We start from the raw sequence: 27382 nt of genomic DNA, 5'->3' as shown, positions 1-27382 counted from the left end.
AGGAAAGAGCAAATGCAAGGACTGGCCAACCCAATGGTCTGCTTCCAACCCTATGGTCTGCTTCCAACCCTTTGCCCTTCTTCAAACAGGTTCCTCAAAGAGGTCTGCTCCTTTGGGAAGTCCCTTGCCATGATTACAAAAAAACACTGTTTCAAAGAAACCAAGCCTTTTAGTACCATGACAGATCTTTTGGAGTCTTTGCCACACAAGTGGTTAGTTCAACCCACATCCTTGCAGAACCAAAGGATGAATTGTGGAACCTGAAGAACAAGATTGTGGAGGCCCAAATGGCAACTTCAGCTCCTCCACAAACAGGCCCCTACCTCACTGCAGCACTGATGTCTAGGCTCTGAACACTGTTGTAGCTTTCTCTGACACACAGTGTCATGATACTCTCTCACCTGTGGAGTGTTTCAATGACAAACTGAAGAGTTGTAGGAGTCATCACTGCAGACACTGGCCCTTAACAATATTCAATTATGAATTCAAATGAAATAAAACTGGCTTTGACATAAAACACACATTTACAAATACTGTACATTAAAGAATTTCAAGCATTTTCCAAACTAAATATTTAAGTCTAATGAAGAACTGACAATAAAAGTTTCAAAAGGTCTACCTATTTACAGCACTATATATAAGATATTATATTCAGTATCTTGTCTAAGGAGAAGTTTACTAAAAACAGGTCAGCTATTACCTCAGGAAGTAATACAATAAAGGAAATGTTCTATGGCTCAGACAAACACTACCAGGAGGATCACCATAGGAAAAAGATAAACACAGTACCTAAGATCCAAACTGTAAATTGTCATGATCATATCTTCAATTACTTTCATCAAAATTCAAAATCATATTTTCCCAAGGTATAAAACATTACTCACAAATAATTATGCAGATAATTTAAATGGCTACTTGTCTCCATTGTAATTACAAAATCTAACAATAATATATTTAGAGTTTAAGAAATTTTTCAGATACTTAGCATATATCAACAATAATAAAAATCAATATGGCAATTCCAGAAAATTAGAAAGCATTCTGTAAGAGGGGGATAAAAAGAGACTTTCGCTGGACATGGTGGCTCATGGGAAACAGAGGCAGGCAGATTTCTGTGAGTTCGAAGCCAGACTGTTCTACAAAGTGAGTTCCAAGACAGTCAGGGCAGTGATAGAGAAACCCTGCCTTAAAAAAACCAAACAAATAAAAAAAAAGGCTTTAAAGGTGAGGGTAGGTGGTAGAACATGCGATATGAAAGTGGAAGAGGAATACTGGGAATGGAAATGGTTAAGAGAGGAGGAATGGGTAAGGAGATGGAAAAGGGGTGGAGAGAGAGTAACCTCAAAACTACATGAATACATGCAAAAACATAATGAGCTTGATATTCAGTAAACTAATTAAAAAGCCAGAGAATCTGAATGAGATATTCTGTGTGAATGTATATATAAAGCTGCTACCGAAAAACACGTTATTAAATAAAATTTCAGTGCCACAGGTGGGTTCTCCCTCTACAAGCTGTTAGTTCAGATTTAAGTTCCCTAAAATAATACAAGCAATTGCCACTACTGCTGTTTGCCCACAAGATGGTAAAACCCTATTGCTGAAGATAGCATGTGTTCTGTTTGTAGGACATAGACAATCAACCAGGAACTAAGTTGTTAGCTTCCTCCTTGCTGACTAGCTTCCATAGTGTTAGAAAGTGTAGTTTGGCTGCTGAAGTTAAAGTATCATCTATAGTATTCAGTTATTAGACCCTATGTGCTATACTAACAAACCAGTTGGGCAAAATGTACTCACTGGTATAATAGTGGCAAGTCTGTTGGGGGGAATACAACCACTTTCTGATGGAAGGTCTATCCACAGGAGGGAATTTATGTCTAGTACTATAAACCTGATCTCAAGCTTATGTACACCTGTTACTGAAGCACTCAAGTAGTTTCCTTGTGGTTGATGACTTCCTTTCATTTGCCCACTACACTTCCTAGCCCACTGTTGAGAACACCCCCACAATGCAACAAATAAGGAGCTATGTTCCAGCATACAAGGGATCCTTGAGGACTCTATTTCCATCTATGAATGGCATCCTTCTTTTGACTGGCTACTTCCTGCACAAATCAGCCTCCACACACTGGCTAGCAGACTACATTCAGTAGACAGAGCTACAGCTGAGATTAAGGCAGCCCAACAAAGAACACCTGCTCTTCACACACAGCCTCAGCCTATGCACTAATAGCTTATAGCATACAATCTAAGAACTATAGTTTTAATATCATCTCCTTTGTTAAAAGAAAAGAAGCTACATAACAGATGACTGTCTCTTCACAAAGCCTTAACACTACTCTTGACATATTACTGGCTGAATTCTCTCCCCATAGCTAAAGCTATTCTTCAGGAAAAGCCTTCATTTACACTGCCACGTTTTATTTTGTTTAAACAATTGTGAGCAACAAGAAAATAGGAATTAAACAGAAAGATCAAGGGATCTGCAAGAAAATGATAACTACCTGATTTTACATACTTTGAGCCATTGGCAGGATGGACCACTACAGCACCTGCCAAGTACTTTCATGAACATACATAAATAAAAAATAAAAATAAACATAGTTTTATTCTGAATTGTAATCCTTGACCTAAACCCTTCAGAAACAAAAATGAATGGAAAATAGCTATAAAATGAGCAAACAGGGATAAGCAAAACATGGGTCTTACCCTGTAATTAAGAAGATAGCAATATACAAACAATAACCAAAATTAGTAGGGTTCTTCCTTACTAAACTTCAACAGTGATTAAAAGCCCAAAACACAAGAAAATATAACACAGCAAACAGCCAAATGTGGCACATGAACTTAAAGGTAAGGCTCACCACCACCACCATCCACTCCTCCTCTGTTTCTGTTCAGAAAGGGACATGCCTCCCATGGGTGTCAACAAAGCATGGCATATCAAGTTGAGGTAGGACTGAGCTATTTCACTCATATTAAGGCTTGGTAAGGCAACCCAGAATGAGGAGCAGGTTCCCAAAAGACTGCCAAAGCATTAAGGACCTGCCTCATTTGCATGGATAGGAGTTGCACAAGTATACTAAGCTGTACATGCTATACAACTGTCACATGAGTGTAGAGAACCTAGGTTGGTCCCATAAGGGTTAGTTGTTGGTCCAGTGTCTATGAGCTCCGATAAGGACAAGTTAGTTGTCTCTGTGGGTTCCCTTGTGATGACCTTGACCTCGTTGGTCCCTCTCTTCAACAGGATTCCCAGATCTCAGGCCAGTGCCTGGCTGTGGAACTCTGCATCTGCTAACATCAATTACTAGGTGAAGGCTATCTAATGACAATTAGGGTGGTCATCAATCTGATTACAGATAGCAGCCTGTTGAGGCTACATATCCACTGTTGCTAGGAGTCTTAGCTGGGGTCATCTTTGTAGATTCCTGGGAATTTCCCTTGTACCAAGTTTCTACCTAACCCCCAAATTCACCCCCATCAAGACATCTCTATCCCATTGTGTTCCCATTCCCACCTACCCAAAATTTACCCAGGAGATCTCTTGTATTTCCTCTTCCCAGGGAAATCCATGTTTCCCTCTTTAGATCCTCCTTGTTACCTAGCCTCTCTGGTCTATGGATTGTAGCATGGTTATCCTTTACATCTAATATCCACTTATGAGTGAGCACATACCATGTCTATTTTCTGGGTCTGCGTTATCTCACTCAGAATGATTTTTTTGTAGTTCTATCCATTTGCCTTCATATTTCCTGATGTCATTATTTTTAACAGTTGAGTAATATGCCGTTGTGTAAATGTACCACATTTTCTTTTTCCATTCTTCAGCTGAGGGCCAACTGTGTTGTTTCCAGTTTCTGGATATTTCAAATAAAGCAGCCAAGAACATAATTGTCCTTCTGGTTTGACTGAGCATCTTTTGGGTATATGCCCAATATAGTAAGTATAGTTGGGTCTTGAGGTAGGTTGATTCCCAATTTTCTGAGAAACCTCCACATTTATTTCCAAAATGGCTGTTCAAGTTTGTACTCCCAATGGCACCGGAGGAGTATTCCCCTTTCTCTACATCTTCTGTCATTCGTGTTTTTTATCTTAGCCATTCTGACAGGTGTAAGATGATGCCTCATAGTTATTTTGACTTAATCCTGATGATTAAGGATGTTGAACAATTCTTTAAAAGTGTCTTTCAATCAGTTGAGATTCTTCTGTTGAGAATTTTCTGTTTACATCTGCACTCCATTTTTAAATTGGATTATTTGGTATTTTTATGGACAGTTTCTTGAGATTACCCCTAAATCAGATGTGGGGTTAGTGAAGATCTTTTCCTATTCTGTAGGCTGCTGTTTTGTCTTACTGACAAGTGTCCTCTGCCTTACATAAACTTTTCAGTGTCAGGAGATCCCATTTATTAATTGTCGATCTCAGTGTCTGCACTACTGATATTCTATTCAGGAAGTTGTCTCCTATGCCATGAGTTTGAGGCTACTTCCCCACTTTATCTTCTATCAGGTTCAGTGTAACTGGATTTATGTTGGGGTCTCTGATCCACTTGGACTTGAGTTTTGTGCAGGGGATAGATATCTATTTGCATTCTTCCACATGATGATATTCAGTTATGCCAGCAGCATTTGTTGAAGGTGCTTTCTTTTCTCCATTGTATAATTTTGACTTTGTCAAAAATCAAGTGTACATAGGTGTGTGCATTTAAATCATGGTTTGGATATGATTGGAATCATATGATTCCAATGATCAGTGTGTCTGTTTTTATGCCAGTATCATGCTGTTTTATTATTACATCTCTGTAGTAGAGCTTGAGATCCAGGATGGTTATTTTTCTGGTAGTTCTTGTAGTGGATTGTTTTAGCTCCGCTGGGTTTTTTTTCCCATATGAAGTTGATTATTGTTCTTTCAAGGTCTGTAAAGAATCATGTAGAATTTTGATGGGGATTGCATTAAATCTGTAGATAGCTTTTGTAAGATAGCCATTTTTTCCTTTGTTAGGCAGAAAAATTGATGAGCATGAGAGATCTTTCCATCTTCTGATATCTTTTCTAATTTCTTCAAAGACTTGAAGTTCCTGTCATACGTCTTTCACTTGTTTAGTTAGTTACCTAAAGGTATTTTATATGGTTTGTGGTTATCAGGAAGGGTGTTGTTTCCCTGATTTCTTTCAGCCTTTTTATAGTTTGTATATAAGAGGGCTATTGATGATTTTTTGAGTTAATATTTTATCCTGCCACATTACTGAAAGTGTTTATCGGCTATAGGAGTTCCCTGGTAGAGCTTTATGAGGTCACTTACATATACAGTCATATCATCTGCAAATAGTGATACTCTGACTTCTTCTTTTCTAATTTGTATCCCCTTGATCTCCTTTAGTAGTCTCATGGCACTAGCTAGAACTTCAAGTACTATATTGAAGAGATATATGAAGAGACAACCTTGTCTTGTTCCTGATTTTAGAGGAATCACATTGAGTTTCTCTCCATTTAATTCGATGTTGGCTGTCAGTTTGCTGTATATTGCTTTTATTATGTTTGCTATGTTCTTTGTATACCTGCTCTTTCCAGGAGTTTTATCATGAAGAGGTGTTAGATTTTGTCAAAGGCTTTTTCAGCATCTAAAGAGATGGTCATGTAATTTTTTTCTTTTAGTTTGTTTATATGGTGGATTACATTGACAGATTTTTATTTGTTGACCCATCCCTGGATCTCTGGGATGAAGCTCACATGGTGGATGATGTTTTTAATGTGTTTTTAGATTTTGTTTCCCCGTATTTTATTTCCCCATATTTTACTGAGTATTTTTACATCAATGTTCATGGAGGAAATTGGTCTGTAATACTTTCTTTGTTGAGTCTCTGGATATCAGGGTAACTGTGGCCAAATAAAAAGAATTTGATTTCAAAATTATGAAATGTGATCAGCTGCCTCATACTCCTGCTACCATGCCATCCCTACCATAATAGACTAGTAGACTACATGCCCTCAAAATGTAAGACAAAACAATCACTCTTGTCTACATTTTTGCTCTTCAGAGAATTAGTCACAAAACTTATAAAAAGTTTATCAGTATTAATTATCTATCAGGCCCGCTGGGTGGTGGTGGTGCACGCCTTTAATCCCAGCACTTGGGAGGCAGAGGCAGGTGGATCTCTGTGAGTTCTAGACCAGCCTGGTCTAAAAGAGCTAGTTCCAGGACAGCCTCCAAAGCCACAGAGAAACCCTGTCTCAAAAAACAAAACAAAAAAATTATTTTATTTATATTATTTATATATCAGGCCCAAGCATTATGCCAAATACAGCAAAAGGAAAAATAATATGCCAAATACAGAAAAAGGAAAAAAATAAACCTATCTCTTTGACATGAAGCTATAGGGCACTAATTACACATAACTCCACATTTGACAATGAAGCTATAGACAGCCCAAATACACATAACTACACATTGGAAGGTTCTAGATATTTAGCACTGACAACCTTGTAAATAGAAAAGTGTGTGTGACTGTCATTAAATCTTCAATTCAAGCTTCCAAAACTCAATGTTTTCTTTTCTTTTATTGTGGATCAGGAGTATTGAGACTTGCATTCTACCTTCTTACATAGTACTGTTTATATCAATAAAAAGTATGTAGGGGTGGCTTTTCACTCTTACACATAGGGAAATCCAGTCCCATCCAAAACTCACACGCATCTTAAAAAATAATTTTTAAAAGTTTGGGCTGGTAAGATTACTCAGTCAGTAAATTGCTTTTCTTACAAGCATGAAATGAAAAAGAGAAATAGGATTTGCAAGACGGCTCAATAGTTACACTCTTCAGAACCACCTCCCCCTTCCCCACACACACACACAAAGCCATGCATAGACCAGGCATGGTGGATAGGGGCACAGACCAGGGGTGGCACTCAGAAGCAAAGGCAAGCCATCTCTGTGAATATGTCTGGTATTCATAGCTGGGGCGGAGGCAGGCATACTGGAGCATGCTTATAATTCAGGGATAGCAGACACAGGCAGATCTCTGTCACTGAAACAGTCATGTTCATTCTTTTATATGTTATTAGACTACTTTCTCAACAGCAAAGGTAACAGATGCAAAACATTGTCTAGATATATAGAGATATGAATATACATATCTATTTAAAAGTCTGCAAATGTATTTAAAATTAGTTCACAAAGTGCCTCAAAACTGTGTAATGATGTACAGCATATCCTACCTAGTGACACATTTTTCTGAAAGTATCTCAACTCCAAAAAATTTGAAATCTTCCCAAGCCTCATAGCCAAATTAATTATATGCCTTGAGATCATCTAAGACTATGTATTTAACCTCCTGCCCTAATGTGTGCTCAGCCTGGTTAAGTTTATCCTGCCTTTAACAATGTACCCGTGACCTTCTCATGCAACCAGCTTTTACAAGCTAAGCTAAATTCATAGCTTAATCCTAGTTATATACTCTTCCATGCCCCTGACTCAGAATAGATGCATGCATGCATGTATATGTATGTTGTAGTATGCAGTATGTAGACAGTTCAGATGTCCACAAAAGACAGACTATCCATATGTCAATAAACACAGCTATGGAAGACACAGGGAGAGAAGTGAAGAATTCAAACATGGGCTCACTCTTAGTTAAACTAATAAAAGAGGAAATCTATGGTTTTAGTCTTTATTGTGCCATGGACACATTTTTTGTGCCCACTCAAAGTATGTATCAACAAGTATTAAATTTTATGTAAAATGAATAATTTTCAAAGAAATTTTCAATTTCCAAATAATTTCTTGATAAGTTTGATATTACTGGAATTGGGAGGATTAGGAAAAAAATGAAACCATTCATCAAACAAAGCCATAATTTTACAGGTAGTTTCTATTTGAATCTAAGCAAAAGATAAACAAATACAACTTTTGAGTAAGGTAATGTGGTGGCTTGAATGAGAATGGCCCCTTCATAGGGTCACATGTTTGAATTCTTGGTCCCCAGTTAGCAGAACTATTTGGTAAGAGTTAGGAGGTATGGCTTTGTTGGAGGAAGTGTCACCTTGCTGGAGGAGGTATGTCACTTTGAGGTTTCCAAAGCCACACCAGGCCCAGTCTCTCCCCACTACCTCCAACCTGCAGACCAGTGTGGAAGCTCTTTGCCTGCTGCCATGCTCTCTGCTATGATGATCATGGGATCACCCTCTGAAACTGTAAGCAAATTAAATGTTTTCTTTTAAAAGTTGACTTGACTATGCTGTCTCTTCATAGGAATAAAAAGGAACTAAGACAAACAATGAGGCAGAGTTTGAGCCGCAATGAATGTAATAAAATTACAGTTTAAAATAACAAGACATTTTATAGATGTGGGAACCCAAACACCATCATCATTTTTGGTATCACTGAAATTAAACTTCTAAATAAAATGTGAATTTAACTGAACGAAAATATCAAAGGTGTAAGAAACAGCTAAAGAAAATCAGAAGTGTATGGCAATAAGAAGGTATTGGAAACAAGAATATATACCTGTACTAGTTACATTTTTCTGTTACTGTAATAAAATACTCTGAAAACGCAATTTAAGGAAGGAAGGAAGGTTTTACCTTGGCTCACAGTTCAAAAGCATAGTCCATCATGGCAAAAAAATCATAGCAGCAGAACATTGGAGTGGCTGGTCCCATTGCATCCAAAGTCAGGAAGCAGAGAGCAATGATGAATGCTGGTACTCAGCTCACAGTCTCCTTGTAATTCAGTCCAGAATCCCATCCCATCCAATAGTTCCAGTCATAGTTAACACGGGTCTTCCCATCTCAACCTCATCTAGATAATACCTCACAGGTATGCCCAGAAACTTTTCTAAGTAACATTAGATCTTGCCAAGGTGACAATTAAAATGAACTTACACAACACTTGAAGCAAGCATGGAAGAAAGTAAGTCCCAAACCCGAAATCAAGGAACTTTAAACCAGAGAAACAACAGACAAAAATCAATATGGAAAGAAGCATGTTATGGGGTGAACCTCAAAGGCATGAGGCCCAGAAAGCAAGAGAACTCTCTGTTAGAGCAATGCTCAGGGCTGCCTCATGTGCACTGCAGACACTGGAGTGGACAGTCCCAGTCAGTGTCTTTTCTTGCTATTGTTTCAGTTCTATCCTTCACCTTCAAATGGCGTGAGATAAAAGTTCAGGTGAAGTAAATAACCACCCAGTACAGTGCAAGATGAGACTTACTAACAACCAAAAGTCAATCTGGCCTTTCAGAGCTACCCATATTCTAGAACAAAGATGTTTTCTTTGTAGAGGATAGGCCATTCTACATCCTATCAAAATATTTTCCTCAAGAAGTTGGAAAACAGTAAGAATTTATGTTAAATAAAACCATAACTGGCCATGATACCCTGATGTGTACTTATTCATAGTGATAGCAAACGAAATTTTACCAAATTTAGAAAACTTAGCTACTAAGCCGGGCGGTGGTGGTGCACACCTTTAATCCCAGCACTTGGGAGGCAGAGGCAGGCGGATCTATGTGAGTTCGAGACCAGCCTGGTCTATAAGGGCTAGTTACAGGACAGCCTCCAAAGCCACAGAGAAACCCTGTCTGGAAAAACCAAAACAAACAAACAAACTTAGCTTAGCAACTGTTTGATATAAAAATACTTATCAAAATTTCCACATAGAATAGAAAAATACTGCTGTTGTGCTGCTTTTCTGAGAATTTCAACAGAATAGCTTGTTTTTATTGACTGTAGACAATTTAAGTAATCAAGCATATAAGAAATTTACAAATATGTAACTAGTGTATGTCATAAGTAATAAAACTTAACTGAATAGGAACATAAAATATAAAGGTAATCTTAAGGGCTTGTAACTCAGTTGTAACTGAGAAAGGAATAGAACATCTGTCAAAAAGTGATGTTTCTGAACTTAAAAAAGAGAAACAAAGGGTTTTTTTTTTTTTAACAAGGAAATGTTATGAACATATTTTACAGTTGTCAAATTTAGGGATGGAAAATAATTCATCATGTAGATGTTTTACCTAACTGCATAAAATACATTATTCTTTGATAATTAAAGAAAACACTAGTTCAAGAGCCAAAGAAAAGTCCTAACTTCTCTGTATATAGGCCCTACTTAGACCCAAATATATGCAGATAGACTCAGTAGAGTCTCTCCCCACCCCACTTCCCCATCTCATTGGAAATGGCAAATTCCACTCTCCTAATTGAATAAGCATACCTAGCTCCCATCTACAACAACAGCAAACATGCTACTGAGATGAAACCCAGATGCTATGAAAAGCTGCCAAAATATGTCACTTAGTGGCCAAACATGATTCTAATAAAAGTATACTCTAGTGCATCTGAAAATAGCTCGTGATCTCTGGCTGGACACTGTGGATCCCAGATACTGCAGAGCAACTGCACTGGCTGCCCCACCACCTCTGCAGTTCTTCAGGGTGTTATCTCTCTCCTTCATGTGCCTTTGTCCCTGAGCTCATGCATCACTCACAGCACGTCAAATAACACAGCAGATCTCCGTTTCCTAGAATAGTCTATCTGAAGTAGTACTTTATAAATGCATTTTGGTAAAAGAATGATACCTCAGCCAAAAAAAAAAAAAAAAAAAACTCACAAAGCTCAATAAATAAAAAGAAAATAAACTCCAAACAGCACAGAATTTAGCAGCTTTTTATTTACTGAAAGAAAAACTAATATTAATAAAAGAACTATGAATTTAGTAGAAAACTGAGCTATGTTACTACCTATGCAGTACACTGCCACATCTTTCAACAAAACCAAGGCAAAAACACATTTTTGATAGTGTCATTGGTCATCATTTCCAATCAGAGTGACCTTCAAGTCCTCAAATCTCTGAATTACATAAGGAACTTTGTATTGTGGAACTTTCCTTCTTTTAAGAATTTCTCTTTTGAAAGGTGGGAAGATAAATCATCTAGTTAGTTTTCTGAAACAGCACCTCACATGACCCAGGCTGGCCTAGAACTTACTATATATAGCCAAGGTTGACCCCAAAACCCTCATCTTACTGCTTTTACTGACCAAATGTGGGAATTACTAGTAGACACACCACAGGTGGCTCAGGAACCATTATTTCTTCTATTTACTTTCACTAACTCTATAATGCTCGCCTGTTGTCCAAATACACTTTACTGAAATAAACACTCAAATGTATTGAACTATACAGAGGGCAAGAGAAAATAATAAAGAGGATATGTACATATATACACGTATCTTAAATGTATGTGTGCATGAAAACAAAACCTTAGAAGTTTTTATCCCTACCACACTACACAACTAAATTGCCATTAACTTTCATTTAAAGAAACATGGTTTTGTCTCAAAACTCAATCTAGGTTACATCTGTGTTAGCTTATCATGTACTTTATTATTAAATACCAACGAAGAAAAGATTGATACATGAAACATGGTATCTCTATAGCTATAAAAACGATTGCATGGTGTGTCAACAATTGCAGAGTAAGAACTGAAGATATGGCTTAATGAGTAATGTACCTGCCATGCATCACAGGGTTCTAATTTAATATCTTTAGCCTCTACATAAAAGCCAGGCACAGGTGATGGAGAGATGACTTATGAACACTTGTTGCTGCTCCTGGGGACACAAGCTCAGATCCCAGCACCCATGTCTGGCTCACAGACATCTGTAACTCCAACTCCATGGGAATCCACCACCTTCTTGTGGTCTCCTCAGGCACTTGTACTCTTATACTTACTTGCACATATCCATACACAGAGACATTCACATAATTTTAAAAATACTTTTTTTTAATGACAGACATGGTGGCACATGTATATAAGCCCAGAAATAGGGAGATGCAGACAGGAGGCTCCCCAGAACATGTTGGTCTGGCAGTTTAGCTGAATCTGTGAGCTCCAGATTCAATGAAAGATACTATCTAAAAAAGGAAGAAGAAAGTGATTGAGAAAGACACTCCCTGTCAAGCCCTGGCATCCATATACACAGTCATACATATGCACCTGGCACACACATACAAATGCACACATACTCAAACTGAAAACACACTAACCTTAAAAGATTAAATAAAGATCTATATCTTCAAATAAAATTAATCATGAATTTCTTTCCCCAAAACTGTTTACTGCCTTTACTTTCAGGGTTTATTAACAGAGGAATTCAATTTATTTTTATTGATAAAATGGACTATTTAGTCAAATTGGATAAAAACTACTAAAAGTATATTTATAATTCATATAAAGTTAACTGTAAAATGTAAATAGATGCAGGATGTGGCACCACACACCTGCAATTCCAGGACATGAGAGGCAGAGGCAGGAGGGTCAGGAGCATTGCAGGTGATCTTCCACTACATAGCAAGTTTGAAGTTGGCCTAGGATACAAGATATACCCACGTTACCCCCTTACTCAACAGGGTGAGAGTACAGAAACTACCAAATTAAAGTATTTAATATAATATGGGTCTATTTTACATGCTGTTTAACATTATGAGTAACAATGTACCAGACAATACAGATAGCTTCTATTAAATCTGAGCTGTAACAGAAATAACATACTTTCTATTAAAACTCAGATTACCAAAGTGTTTTCATCATATTTTACTATTAAGAGATGAAAGAAAAAAGTTAAAATAATGAAAGTATGCTGAGACAAAAACAATGCCTTCATTAAACCACACCAGAGAATACATTAAATAGAACTATTAATGATGGTTACCTTAGAAGGGGAGAGACCTTTTATGCTACATCAATTATCTATCTTTCCTTATTGTTTACCTAGTGGCTGTTTTCTATTATTGCACTTGGAGATATGTAATACTTTCTTCTATATATTGAAAGTACTATTAAGAGGCCTGGGTAGGCTATGGGACCACTGACAGTGGAACCAGTATTTATCCCTAGTGATTGGTGGCCTCTACCTGTAATCCCAGCAACAGAGGCTGAGGCAGGGAATGATGAGCCTGAGCTCAGCCCATTCTATATACTGCAACGACATCTAGTCTACATTCTCAGTTTACTGCAATATTATTTTAATCTTTTTTAAATTTAGAAACAATCTTATTTTACATAAAAATCCCAGGTCCCTCTCCCTTCCATCCTCCCATGCCCTCCCACCAATGCTCCATCCCACCCCCATCCACTCCTTAGGGAGGGTGAGACCTTCCATGGGGGATCATTAAAGTCTGTCACATCAAAAGAGTAGCCCTCCATGGGGAATAGGCTCCCAAAGACCATTTGTGCACTAGGGATAAATACTGGTTCCACTGTCAGAGGTTCCATAGCCTACTCAGACCTCCTAACTGGCACCCACATTCAGAAGGCCTGGTTTGGTCCAATGCTGGTTCCCCAGTTTTACAACAGGGGTCCATATGTTCCCACTTCGTTAGGTCAGCTGTTTCTGTGGGTTTCTCCAGCATGGTCTTGACCCCTTTGCTCATCCTTCCTCCCTCTCTACAACTGGATTCCAGGAGTTTGGCTCAGTGTTTAGCTATGGGTGTCTGCTTCTGTTTCCATCAGCTACTAGATGAAGGCTCTAGGATGGAATATAAGGTAGTCATCAATCTCATTATAGGGGAAGAGCATTGAAGGTAGCCTGTCCACTATTACTTAGACTCTTAGTTGGGGTCATCCTTGTATGTCTCTGAACATTTTCCTAGTGCCAGATTTCTCTTAAAACCTATAATGGTTCCCTCTATTAAAGTATCTCTTTTGTTCTCTTCTATTCTTCCCCTGACTCAGTCTTCCTGATTCTCTCATGTTCTCCTCCCCTCCTCTTTCTCCTACCTCCCTCCATGCTCTCAATTTGCTCAGGAGCTCAAGACACTTTCCCCCCTCTCTGGGGGAGCATGTATGTCTCTCTTAGGGTCCTCCTTGTTTCCTATCTTCTCTGGAGGGTTTACTGAAATTTTGTATTTATTGCCCTGCAAAAAATATATCCTAGATATTGGTGGGCAGGTGAGAATGGGAACATAAGGGATTAGACCAAAGGTGGGACAGAGGGGTAAGTAATTAAAAAGACATCTTTGAGCCAGGCCTTTAATCCCAGCACTCAGGAGGCAGAGGCAGGTGAATCTCTATGAGTTTGAGGCCAGCCTGGTCTCCAGAGCCAGTGCCAGGATAGGCTCCAAAGCTACACAGAGAAACCCTGTCTCGAAAAACAGAGAGAGAGAGAGAGAGAGAGAGAGAGAGAGAGAGAGAGAGAAAAGAGACATCTTTGATGGGGGAACATTTCGGGGTCAGGTAGAAACCTGGTGCAAGGGAAACTCCCACAAATCTACAAGGATGACCCCGGCTAAAAAAAACCTAGCAATAATGGATACATAGACTGAACTGGCTACCATCTATAATCAGATTGGTGACTACCCTAATTGTCATCAGAGAGCCTTCACCTAGTAATTAGTGGAAGCAGATGCAGAATTCCACAGCCAAATATTAGGTTGAGCTCAGGGAACATTGCTAAAGAGAGGGAGGAAGGGTTGTAGGAACCAAGTCAAGGACATCACAAGAAAATCCACAGGAACAACTAACCTGGCTAATAGGAGCTCACAGAGTCTGAAACAACAACTAGCAAGCCTGCATTGATGGACATAAACCTTCTATATGTGTGTGACAGTTGTACAGTTTGGTATATTTGTGGTACTCCTAACCATGGGTGGGAGCAGGGACTGTCCTTATTGCTTCAGCTGGCTATTGGGAACCTATTCCTCATACTGGATTGCCTTGTCCAGCCTAAATACAAGAGGATGTGCTTAGTCTTACAGTCAACTTGATATGCCATGTTTTGTTGATACCCATGGGAGGCCTGCCCCTAAAGAGGAGGAGTGAATTGGGGGGCAGGGAATGGGAGATGAGGGAGGAGAAACTCTTGTTGGGATGCAAAATCAATAATTAAAACTTAAAAAAAAGAATAAATTGGAAACCAGCTTTATGTGAAATTTGTATGCTCATTTTAAGCTAATTTAGTGTAACCCAAACATTGAACTTTTGATTATTTATAGAAACACTAGAATACAGGAAATTTACTTCCCCAAAACCATTCATGTAAATAGTTGAGCATGAGAGAAGATAGGAGGAATGGCAATTTAAACTAATATTAAGAAGCCATGAATGACACACAACCACACCACAAATCACCATGTTACTATGACAGCTGTGGGCCAACTGTTTAGACTGCACTCCTATACCAGAACCCAGTGGACAGACAAAATAGCGATGGAGTCATTTCACTAGAAACCTAACCTCATGGTCAAACTGAAAAAAAAATAAAAACCCAGGACATTCCCAGCATTCAATCGAAAGCCAAAAGCTAAAGAAGCCCCTTTTCAATCCTTTGAGGTTAACTAAAATGATCAATTTGCTTTTCTGAACCTTTGCCACTTCCTTCAGCTTTTTTCTGCCTGCCTATAAAGCCCACTTCTATTTAGCATGAGAGACAATTCTATTTGTGTAGATGGACTGCACATATGTCAAAATGAGGACAGATTAGAGATGGAATTCATTTAAAACCCCAGGTTCTCAGGACTGCTAAGGAGAAAGGAACCAGCTTATTTAAAGTCTCTGTACCTCCATTCTTACTCTTGTCCTCTGATGGCAAATAGTATTGAAGACATCCATTAGCTCCAAAAATATACTGAGACCTCGAAAAGGTATTAAAAAGTTAGAAAAATCAACTTTCTGTCCATAAACTTTTAGCTAAACTTTTGGATATTCTGAAATAAGAAATGATCACTTGTAATTTATGTAAAGATCTGAACAAACTAAATAGAGCTCCCTACTTATTTCTGTAGGAGATAGAAGAAAGTCTGTAAATGTCGTAACATATAATGACAGAATTGTGCAATTGTAGTGGTGTGAATAGATGACAACTGTTATATCAGAAAAGACAAAATGTGTATTCTATAAAATGTAGGTTTTAATCCTGAAGTGACAATGAATTCAACGGGAGTTTCTCAGCATGTGAAAGGCAAGAAGGTAAACTTGAGAAAGTAAACTTTGATATGACAGTGAAGAATAAACAGAGAAGGGTCAAAAACAAAGGCAATTTAGTATTTCATATACTTCTGTTTTTAAAAAGCTCAGAAACCTGCTAAGGTCATGTGAACACAGATCTGTATGTGATGATCTATCTTAGTGAATGGTGATTCCAACTTTAAAACGGGGGGGGGGGGAGCCTAAATTTTCCTCCTTTTCTTTAAAAAACTACTCTAAATACAGTGGAAGCTCGAGGATCAGGTGCAGTGAACTTAACATTTGTAAGGCTATACTAAAAGTCACTCAACTGACCTGGAGTATTAAAGGTACCACAGTACCCTGGTCTATAGAATTTTGAAGCAGGTTTCTGGAGAGCTGAGGGCTGTTTGCTTTTCTTTGTTTTTTCAACCTAGCCCATGTGATACACTTCCCTCCTGATGTGGGCAATGGCTCTGTCCTCCTCTGCAACTCCTAGAACCACAAGTCATACTACTTCTTACATGGGATCTCTTAATGCTTCAGCCTCAACTCTCTTTTCCTCTTGAGTGTTAACTCTGGTGCATTTAATTTCTGCATATTCATTAGTTGTATACTAATGGATGTGTTTCTAGAAAACACACAGTGGCCTCTAATCTTTCTATCACTTAGTGTAAATGAAGTTCTTAAGAACTTAGGACTCATTTAATAAATTTTACAAATTGGGTACTGGTAACCTATCTACTTAATACTAGTGAAAGCATGGTTACTAGAGGAGAATCTACTTAACTAAACTCAACTTATTAACCCAAACTACAATCTACAAACATTTGTCCTTACAGTTAAGTGTACTATTCTTCACCTCTCGTCAATGAATCTTCCCTTTGCAACAGATGGTGACCACTACAGAAAAGCACAGCCAATGAAAATGAAGAGTTGTAGAAACTGTCCTAACAGATACATCTACAAAACACTCTAATGCCTAATGCTCAGGGGAACACTGCAGAAGAGTGGGCAAAAAGATTGTGAAGCCAGAGGATCAGGGAGTTTGCTATAAGACTGTGTCTCCTGGTAACATCATAAGCTATAGCCATAAAGTCTCACTAACATCACTGCTGACACCAACAAACATGCCAAAGTAGACAGGGAAAAGCCCACAAGGTCTCTCAACTATACACAAATAACTACAGGCAACTGAGGAAAGTTGGGAATGGGAGAGGTGGCCCTCCCCAGAAGAGCACACCAAAGAGCAAATCAGTGCCAAACTGTCAGCCCTGAGAGCATACATTCGAATAATAGTCCATGGACTCAGTACATTGTATTTAGGAATATATATGTAAATACTGATAGATATATGCATGCAATAGCAATTGAAAAAAGAGGCCACAAATTTGAAGGAAGACAGGAAGGGGTAAATGAGAGGATTTGTGGGAGATATTCTGCAATTAAAATACAGTCTCAAATATAAAATCAAAATTTACAAATCGGTATACAATTATACAAACCCTCTTCATAAACCATCTAGCCTGTCTTTATGTCATATACTTCTTTATTTGTGTGATATTTAATAAGAAAATAGATAATCTGCCTATAATTGATTGATAATTGACAAAAAATGAAATTTCTGGACCTTTGACTCTAAGCAAACTACCATCTCTCAGCAAACCTTAAGGTTACAGGCTGATTTAATGGGGTGTTTGCACTGCAGAGCCCCTATGGGTCTTCCCTATATCAGAGCAGACTTCTGTCCTCCTAGGCTCAGATCATACTTACAATATTTCTTAAGTTTTTTCTCAATCTTTTTTTCTCTTGGTCAACTTCAATATTGAGGCAGTAATTTTCAAACTTCTAATAGAAAAGGATCCTCAGGCGTTAGGTAAAATTATTTTCCCCCTGCGATATCTAACCTAAAAACAGTCCCACAACTTTGAGATTAAATATTTAAATTGATTTAATTTAATCACCATGTGCTACACTAAGTTCTTGTCAAAATGTTTCCAGAAAACTGATACTCCTTTGCCTCTACTAAGAACACTCAATGTTACACACACACAACATAACTGATGTTAAATCATGATATACTTTACAGGAAGACAGGTTTTTAAATCCTTTTAGGAAGCATACAAACTATGAAAAAAGTATGCCAGTGGCCAGCAAGACAGTGTAGAGAGTAAAGCCTGTTGAGCTACGCTCAAATACTGGAAGTCATACATCCTACAACAGAAGGAGAACCTATTCCATAAAGTTGTCGTCCTCTGGTATCCAAACACAGACACAGACACAGACACAGACACACACACACACACACACACACACACACACACACACACACTGTAAAGTATAAGTAAGGTGAAAGCAAAAAAAATAAAACCAATAAACCCAAAATTCCAAGTAAGCGTTTTTTGAGTGAGGAAGTTGAGGGAACAAAGCAAGACAGAAAGGCCACATATAGGTTACTGTTAATGATTGGTGCTCAGTGCTTGTTTTGTGGGAAAGGGCCAGTCTGTTTACCTGTCAGGTTTTGAGACACTTTCTTTTCATAGGCCAGGCTGGCCTCAACCTGAAGATCCTCCTCCCTCAGCCTTCTAAGTGGAATTACAGACAGGCAAACACTACGCTTTTGTTCTAGGTGTATATATCACAGGCATGCCTTACTAAAATTCACAAAAGTAGAATAAATGTACATTCAAGTAAAAGCTAAATTTAAAAACTGTATAAATAAAAGTGTATGTGTGAGAAAGCCAATGTTAAGAGTTTATAAAGTACCAAGAAATGCTGCAAATCCACTGAAGAGACAAAATAAAGTCTTAATTTAAAAATAAAAAACACAAATCAGGAAGCATAGACTTACTTAATATGGTTTTTCTTCATACTCACCCTCCAAACATATTTGCCTTCTGATATAATAACAAATGTATTGTCTTTGATTCCTCTACTATCCTATGTGTCTTAATCATTTATATTCTTTACCCCTAAATAAGCTTTAAAGAGGATTTAAGAATTTTCGCTAACAGTTCTACAGTAACTCAAAATCACCTGGCAATCTTCCCCAGAGCTCACTCTATTATTATTTTCAACTCTTCATTCAGTAAGTATTTGCGAATCACCACAGGTCAGTGTACTATAAAGAACAAGTGGTGGTAGGGCACCCATAATCCTAGAATTTGGAGGGCTGAGGGAAGAGAATTTGAGGCTAGCCTGGAATGCATAAAAAGACCTTAAATGAGTAAAGAAAAATAAATAGCAAATAAAAGGAGTTACTGAATTGGCTGTCAAAGAGCTTGTAGTTTGTCTGGCAGATAAACTAATAGAGCAGACAGAAATGAACAGAGGAATGTAAAATGGTTTAGGAAAGGGCAGGAAAAGCTTCACAGAGAGATAAATTGAGGAAGCACTCTGATGGGACATTCCTGTGAAAAGTACCCTGGCTTAAAATAGAACAGTAACCTGTCCACAGGATCACAGGAAGCTGCACAGAGTCAGAGCACAAGACACAGAGGAATGTGATAACAGACAAAACAAAACAGAGAGGGCCTGAAAGACCAAAATATCTGATTTCAGTCTGCTGAAAAACTCAAAAGGGTTGTCCCAACCACAGAAGCTTCCCATCACAGGAATTCTATAGTTTTGTGTGCCACACACCCTGTTGGTAAAGTTGAATGCTCTGTTCTCAGAATGCATAAAATAAAATACGTGGAATTCTAAATAATTCCAGAGAGTGTCCACACTTCAGCAGTACAACACAATGTAACACCTTGGCACCTAAAAAAAAGCACCAGCAGGAAAACCACTGTCACCTTCCTCTTGCTTCAACCCTGCAAATCATGCAACCCAGGAAAGTCACCCTGATCCTTCCCACCCTTTCCTCACTAAAACTAAAATTGGAGGATCCTATCCTCCATAGGAGGATAGGAGAGGTGTTCCCCTATGCCCAGAGGAAAGGGTCCACTATTACACTCTCTGAGATGCCATGAAATATTGTATGTATCACGCCGGGCGTTGGTGGCACGCGCCTTTAATCCCAGCACTCGGGAGGCAGACGTCTGGCATGGCAGTGCATACTTGCAGGATCAAGAGACCCAGAGAAAATCTGGACAGACATGACTTGCTAAATTCCCCTTTATTTATTTATTACTAGACCACATACTGTTATCTAATCATACTTCTCCATGACTACATACTTTTCTATTGAACCTAACATAAAGAAATGCAAGTTTATTTGTTTCTTTGAGCTATTTTCTTATAAAGACTCCATGACAAGCAATACTTAAATGTGTGTGCCTTTGTCTTTGTTAGGCTGCCCTTTGTCTTAACAGCCTCACTCATGAACCTATCGAGGAGGGAAGAAAAGAAGCCTGTTCTCTTATACTTCCAAAGAACAGTTCAGAAAGAGGAAAAGGAGTAACTTTACAGGGGGAAAAAAGCTCGAAATCACTACTCTTCTTCTAAGGGATCAAGGTTAACAACAGTGATCAATATGTCAGTGTAAAGGACCCAATAAAGAATGTAACGAAGTGGCATCTTACGCCTTTGACCTTAATACCAGAAAGTTATTAACTAGCTTACGCATTAGAGAAACATCAGGCAATCAAGATTTAAGGAGATGATATAAAATAACCACTATTCTTCAGCACTGCCAGGATCATTTAAAAAGCAAATTTGAGGAAATTGTTAAAACCAAGTGAGAAGAAAAGGGACATGATTACTAAGTGTGGTTTTAAAGAGAGATTACGAAAATTTAAGTAACAACATTACTAAAAACATGGCAGTATCTGCACAGTTGTTGAGAAAACATACATACTAATGGAAAATGCTAATATGAGAAACTGGATATAAAGCATATGTACTATCTCTGCCATAACTCTATAAACTGAAAGTTTCCATTTAAAAGGTAGAATGCATGGAATTAGAAAAGAAACATTAATATAGTTATTTGTCAATGCATTACATTTTTAAAAATTATTTTTGGATTTTTATGACAGGGTTTCACATGGCCTAGGCTGGCCTTGAGCTAGCATGCAGGCATACATGCACCACCAAGCCTGGTACATTAAGTAATATCTACAGACAGGTCTAATTACAGAAATTTCAAAACAGTGATAAATACAATATTTCAAAAATTCTCAAACTGCTATAATAGGTTTCCCTTCATGCCTTTAGGGGGTTAATTCCAGATCCTAATTTGAATACCAAAACTGAAAATGCTCAAGTCCCTTATAAAAATGGCACACTATTTGCACATTCTCTTATATACTGTAAATCATCTCTAAATGATTTATGTGAAATGTAATAGAAATTGTATATTATTATTTATGGAATAATGAAAGAATGGGCTGTATGCATTGCAAATGCAAGTTGCTTGAATTACTTTCTATCCACTGCTGGCTGGATCCATGGATATAGAGTACACAGACTCTAAAACTCAACCTTATGAAATTATCTGAAATTTCCACAGCAAGAGTCAAATGCACAGCTAGCATTTCAGTGGCTGGTGGTCTATAGTCCAAAATGAACAAACAGGACTTTCCTCCTTTGCCCCTCCCACTCTCAAGGTTTGTTTTTTTTTTTTTAACATTTTCTTAGTAAGTCTGCTTTGCAGAAAAAGAAAATGAATAAACAAAAAATTTCATTTAAAGCTTAGTAGAAATAACAAATAACTGTTTTTCTATAACATGTTCAAGGACCTGTGCTACATCTATTCATGGCCATTGGTTACCACTCCATTCTTGAGTACTAACATGAAATGGATACCTTGTCACAGAATCTCTGATAATCACTGTGTACACTTCTTGTTGCTAAACCCTCAGCCACAATATCATTCCACACATTTCTTAAAGTCGTGTGCCCAAAAGCGGATTCCAATGATAATGTGATTCCAAAAGAAGTCTGGCAAATACTTCTAAAAGTTTTTCCAGACTCGAGTGCAGCAATTTTTGATCAACACTAGATAAATGACCAATGTTTCTACTAAACAATCTATTTACAGAATCTTATTGAAATGTAAATAATTCCTAAAATTCTATTGGAATTATCACGAGTGGCACAGCTAACTTCCCAAAAGGGCAAACCTGAAAGGTCCTCACCTCATAAACATCTACACAATGGAACTGGATTCCAGTTTTCAATTGTCAGAACCCCATAGTACCTTCTCAAGGTTTGTGCTTGTATGTGTGTGTGTGTGTGTGTGTGTGTGTGTGTGTGTGTGTGTGTGTGTGTGTTTTAAATAAACTTGCAAACATAAAATAACTAGGATATATTTAGTCTTTAGCAATTCCTTACTTTCTCCAACCAAGTATTATCAATTCTATTTTCCCTAAACTTCATTCTCAAATAAATGTGTGTATCTGACAAAGAAGACTTTGCAAAAATAGTCACAATCTTGAATAATTCATTTATAGCTATATTAGGAACGTATTTACTGATATATGCTATTGTATGAAAGCTAAATCCAAATTATGGATTTCATCAGGAACTGTAATTTCATGTATCTTATTGCAGGCCTCATCTGCTCTTTACCAGCTGTTACCTTTGATAAGTTACTAGGAGCCACCGAGTCGTCTAAAGTTTCCTAGCGGTTTTTTTCAACTGGTGACACAGTAGTTTATCAAGTAAATACAGCGAGAAAACAGTTGTAAAGCATAAAGGAAAGTGTCAAACACTGACACTTTGGGCACTACACACACGGATAGGGAATTCTTGCAATAATATAGTCTGCACTTTACTCCTAAGTAATAAATACTTGCCTAAATAATATTTGTAGAAGAACTTCGATAAAATATTTTCCAGTCGGTTTTCGCTAACCTTCTAAGTAACAAGAGATCTGCTCAAGAGGAGGATTTCATCTCGCTTTCCAAGAAGCCAAGATCATATCCATTTAAGGACACACAAGCAGCTGCAGTCACACATTTTTGTTACTCACAGAAAAGGGAAGGCTTTTATTTTGCTATAAGCACTCTAAACGTTACAAAGAGGGTCTCCAAAACTAAGCAGTCTAAAAATCAGGATTTGCACATGTGCTGATGTATATCATGTAATGCAAAAGCAATAAGCATCTGAAGAGAAAGCAAGACAGCTCTGCTTGGCTCTGCAGAAGGACTCAGTTCTATCCAAAGGCAGCACAGAACCACAAGTGTCATTCTACTTTCTAAAGTTTTACTCACATTTCAGAAAAGAAAATGCTAGGTTAGTGCAAAAACTTTCAGAAACGTTTCAACATTTAAATTTCAACACTTGAAAACCTGGTCAACAATGCCTCATTGCCATACTACTGACAGGAACCTACTGCCATTTCTTTCCAAAAAGCTACTGTTGGTTCTATACCAGCTTACTAAAAGTCTATTTGGTTTTTGTGTTAATATAATGTAGCTATACAAACAATCTTAAGGACTTAAATTTATAGCTTATCTTTCTGGGAACAATTTGCATACCTATTGAAATGTGGAATTATTCATGAAAACATTGTTAAGCTCCTCAACTATAAGAAAAATCCTTTTTTCAAAACCCAAAGCAATTATTAACCTAGTTTTCTCATACACATTCTCTCCCCTATACCTAGACAGCTATGAAGCACAAATATAATATAGGACAGGAAAAGGCACCAATGCCTAAGGATGCTGGCTGCACCCGAAGCTGCAGCCCTAAAGACCGCAGGCAGCTCCATGTAAACTACTCCTGTTAAGCCCACACCATCCCTCTCACGCTAGCTACCTGCATTCCATCACAACAATTATTTTAGTTCTTCTACACCACCAGTAGTATATAATTATCTCCAAGCCTGAAGATGTACCTCTTTATCTACTATGAAACTGTTTCTTCAAGCTTACTTATTTTCTCAGTTATCTGCTATACACATTTTAAAATTAAAAACTGAAAGAAGTATAAAATGTTAATGACTTTCCAAAGCTAAAGTAAGATGAGTTTTAAGGCTAGGCTGTGATAAGAACATAGCTAACCAATCGCAGCATTAGAATTCCGATGTGACATCACAAGGCCTCCCTAGAACACTTTTTCTCCTCCATCTACTGCAACTGTTCCCATAAACTGGGAACAGAAAACTTCCAGGCTAAGCTCCTCTAAGACTTCATACAACTTCATACTCTGAGCTGTTATGATCACAGAAGCCAAGGTAAGACATGATATCACTGATTTGGGAAACCCTTACTTTCTGTAATTCAAACTAAACTTTTAAAAGAATCCTATCTTCCAAATTCCAAATCAAAGGCAGAGAACAAAAGAATCTGTTATGACTGACAAAATGCTTAATTTCTAGATAAATGCTTGCCCATTTACTGAGAGTTAAAAGGCAACTTTAAAAGAGATTCTGTTCATCTTTAAATTTTGGTTACTGTTTGGGTTTTTTAAACATGAACTTCTTCCAATTTAAAACCCTCTCAATTATAATATAGTGGTAGAGGTAAATTAATATTCATGTAAAGAAATGGCTTCATTTGTTGTGTGCTACTCTGCTGAGACCATGCAGGACAGGGCCACTGACAGCTGTGGGACACAGTTTATTTATAACTGTGGGACACACACACTGCTAGCATACTTATTTTGATGCTATCATTATGGTTCTTAATGTGACATGATAAGAGATTTTAAGAATACATAATAGAGCTCCTTTTATTCTCTAGAGTCCAGTCAATTCTAAACACTTCTAGAACTTTTTAAAGAACAAGTTAGAGATTTTAAAAACACTATCACAAACAAGTATTTTTTTTAAAGCAACAGAAAAATAATTCAATGTTTTAAAGGGGGGCTTCTTGGTATATAAACATTTCCAAATAGGAAAAAATTTAAATATATATTCATCTAACAACAGAATATACTTTTGTCAAGGTTTTATTATCCAATGTTCTTAAATTTCCTGTTATAAATTTATAAGAATGTAAGAACAAACAAAATGCCCAGGAATGGACATGCCACAATTTTTACTACTGTCATTTGTTACAAACCTCAACTTACTAAATGTTTTCTCGCCCTTAAATCTATTAGACCACATAGAAAATTATATCACTTTTTATTTCACTATTTATAGTCATACATATATTCAAAAATAAAACTTTCTCAATTCCTGTAGTAGTAACTGTTGCTTATGACAAACACAACTTTGGAATCTCCTAAGCAGCATTCTTAACATGCAAAAACATTTCCATTAATATGTAAAAACATTTCCAGTATGTGTCCCTAATGCTGAGGAGCCTTAAACTGCCTCTTAATACTTCAGTACTCATAAAAATACTTGTCTTTTGATAGCATACAAATGACACTTGGTACCAAATTTTGATATGCATATTTCTGCATTTTTTAACGTCTTTATTCATCTAGTGCTCACGTACTCGTGTATGTGTGTGTGCACACATGTGTGTGTAAGAGATAGATGGGGGAAGAATATCATGGCATGTGTGTGAAGGTCATAGGGTAATTTGTAGGAGTCAGTTTTCTCCTTCCTCCATATAGATTGCAGAAATTGAACTTGCATCATGAGGCATGGCAGCAAATGTCTTCCTGGCATTTACCCACTGATCCATCTCCCTGTCCCTAAATTTTTTCTTTAAATCCTATCAAATAATAATCTCAAACTTCAATGATGTATGCAAAAGTTTTTTTCAATGGGGAGAGAAGGTAGATATCTAAAGTTTCTTTCCACCAGAATTTCCCTACATCACATTTTTTTCCAAAAAGTAAACAACTTCAAGAAAAAAATTACAAATTCTGTTATTAAAGTATCTTTAGCAGGTTAAAAGGGAGGCATAATTAGGGGCTGTGATTAAAATTATATATATAATACAAGATATGTTTGAACTATGCATTTCTACATAGCTTTACAGTGGCACTGTATTCTTTAAAACCAAGCACTTAAAAGTCAGATAAAATCAAATAGAAGAAATATAAAAGACAAATTATGAAAATACAAACTTTTTATCATGGAGAAAAGAATAAGATCATTTGCTTTTTCAAGAGGAGTTGCATCAATGTCATTTTCTAAAGCAAATCAAAATAATTTTAGATGTATTTATTAGACATAAAAGATATCATTACATTTGGGTCATATATTAACAAGTGTTTCTTAATCTCACCAACTTATTAAGACATTACTTTCATTAAAAATGTTCATGTAATTAAAATCTTAATGTATAAAATCTATTAAATTATAAATTACAGGGATTATATAATTTAAATTGTATATTAAAATATGTAAGTGTCTATCACACCTCTATAAGTGGATAATAAACTTCCTTATTCTGAAGAACAATTTCCTAAGTGCACTTATACACAAATACTCTCTGATCTTAATTCTTTGTGTGTTTGGCCCTGCATCTCTACATCACAATTTAGAAATCAAAACAGGTGAGCTGATCAGGTTCACAGAGATACGTGAAAATAGAAGAACTTCATCAGGCAAGGCCATGGGCACATCTCATCCTAGTCACTTATTAGCATGGTTAAAATAAGTCATCACACTGACAAAGAACAGTAAAGAAAGTGTTAAATGCTGTAAATGGTACTTTTTATTAAGACAAATGTAGAGGATGCAAACTTCCATTAAGTTAAAAAATCATTCTAATTCGTTTAAGATCCACTAAGTGTTGTATCTTTACTACTCTGTATTGTATCTTTACTACTCTGTATATTATTCTAGATATCATTTTCAAAGGCAGGCATAAAAAATTACTGATACCGTTATAGTCAGAAATGTTCAAAATAATCACAGACATAACCATACCACAATCAATCAAATTAAAATCTTCAATTATTTAGCTTGTTTCATTGATAAAACTATGCCTCCATTCCATCTAGGTTTGATTAATTTTTTCCCATAACTGCACAAAAACTTCGATACTTTATTCCACTCCCATATCTAATCAATTTCCTTTCTTACCCACTCACTCCACCATTTTAACTACTGGTCATTATTTTCAAGGTTCCAGAACAAAAGGATCTGGCTTTGTTCATCTAATGTGTGAATTCACACTCTAACAAAAGCGAAAATTTAGAATTGGGAATCAAGGACATAATCCTTCTAAGTTACAGCAGCATGAACTGATAAGAAAAATGGTGCATCAGTATCCTTACCTGACAATTCTGAAGCATTCATTACCAAATAAACACAGGAAAATAAAGCCTGAGTATATGCTCCTCCCTCCCCTCTCCCCTCTCCCCTCCAGAGTCGCAGTCAACTGAGGACCTCTAGTGCTGTCTAGTGTGTACTTCTCCAGAGCTTTAAAAAAGAGCTGAGTAGGTAAGCAGGGGTATATTTGCTAAGTGTTTTTCAATTTTTCTTAATACTTCCCTAACACTCTCTCCCTTCAATCTCTTTCTGAAGCCTCAATATAAGGTTAAAAACACTTTCATGGTGGCACACAGCTTGAGAACAGATTTGGATATAAATTGACCCTGTGTGGCTCTTTATCATAGCATACACATGAAGGACA

The 27382-nt window shown here is 37.1% G+C and overlaps 1 protein-coding gene across 1 annotated transcript in view; it reads right to left on the bottom strand.

Moving 5' to 3' along the window:
- Window positions 1-27382, bottom strand: part of Cep85l (centrosomal protein 85 like) — a 101690-nt gene that overhangs the window by 41481 nt on the left and 32827 nt on the right. The window lies entirely within an intron of this gene.

Source organism: Cricetulus griseus, chromosome 2 (genome assembly GCF_003668045.3).
Source record: "Cricetulus griseus strain 17A/GY chromosome 2, alternate assembly CriGri-PICRH-1.0, whole genome shotgun sequence".
NCBI lineage: Eukaryota > Metazoa > Chordata > Mammalia > Rodentia > Cricetidae > Cricetulus > Cricetulus griseus.
The sequence above is the reverse complement of the archived record's forward strand: the minus strand, read 5'-3'. Positions and strand labels throughout refer to the sequence as shown.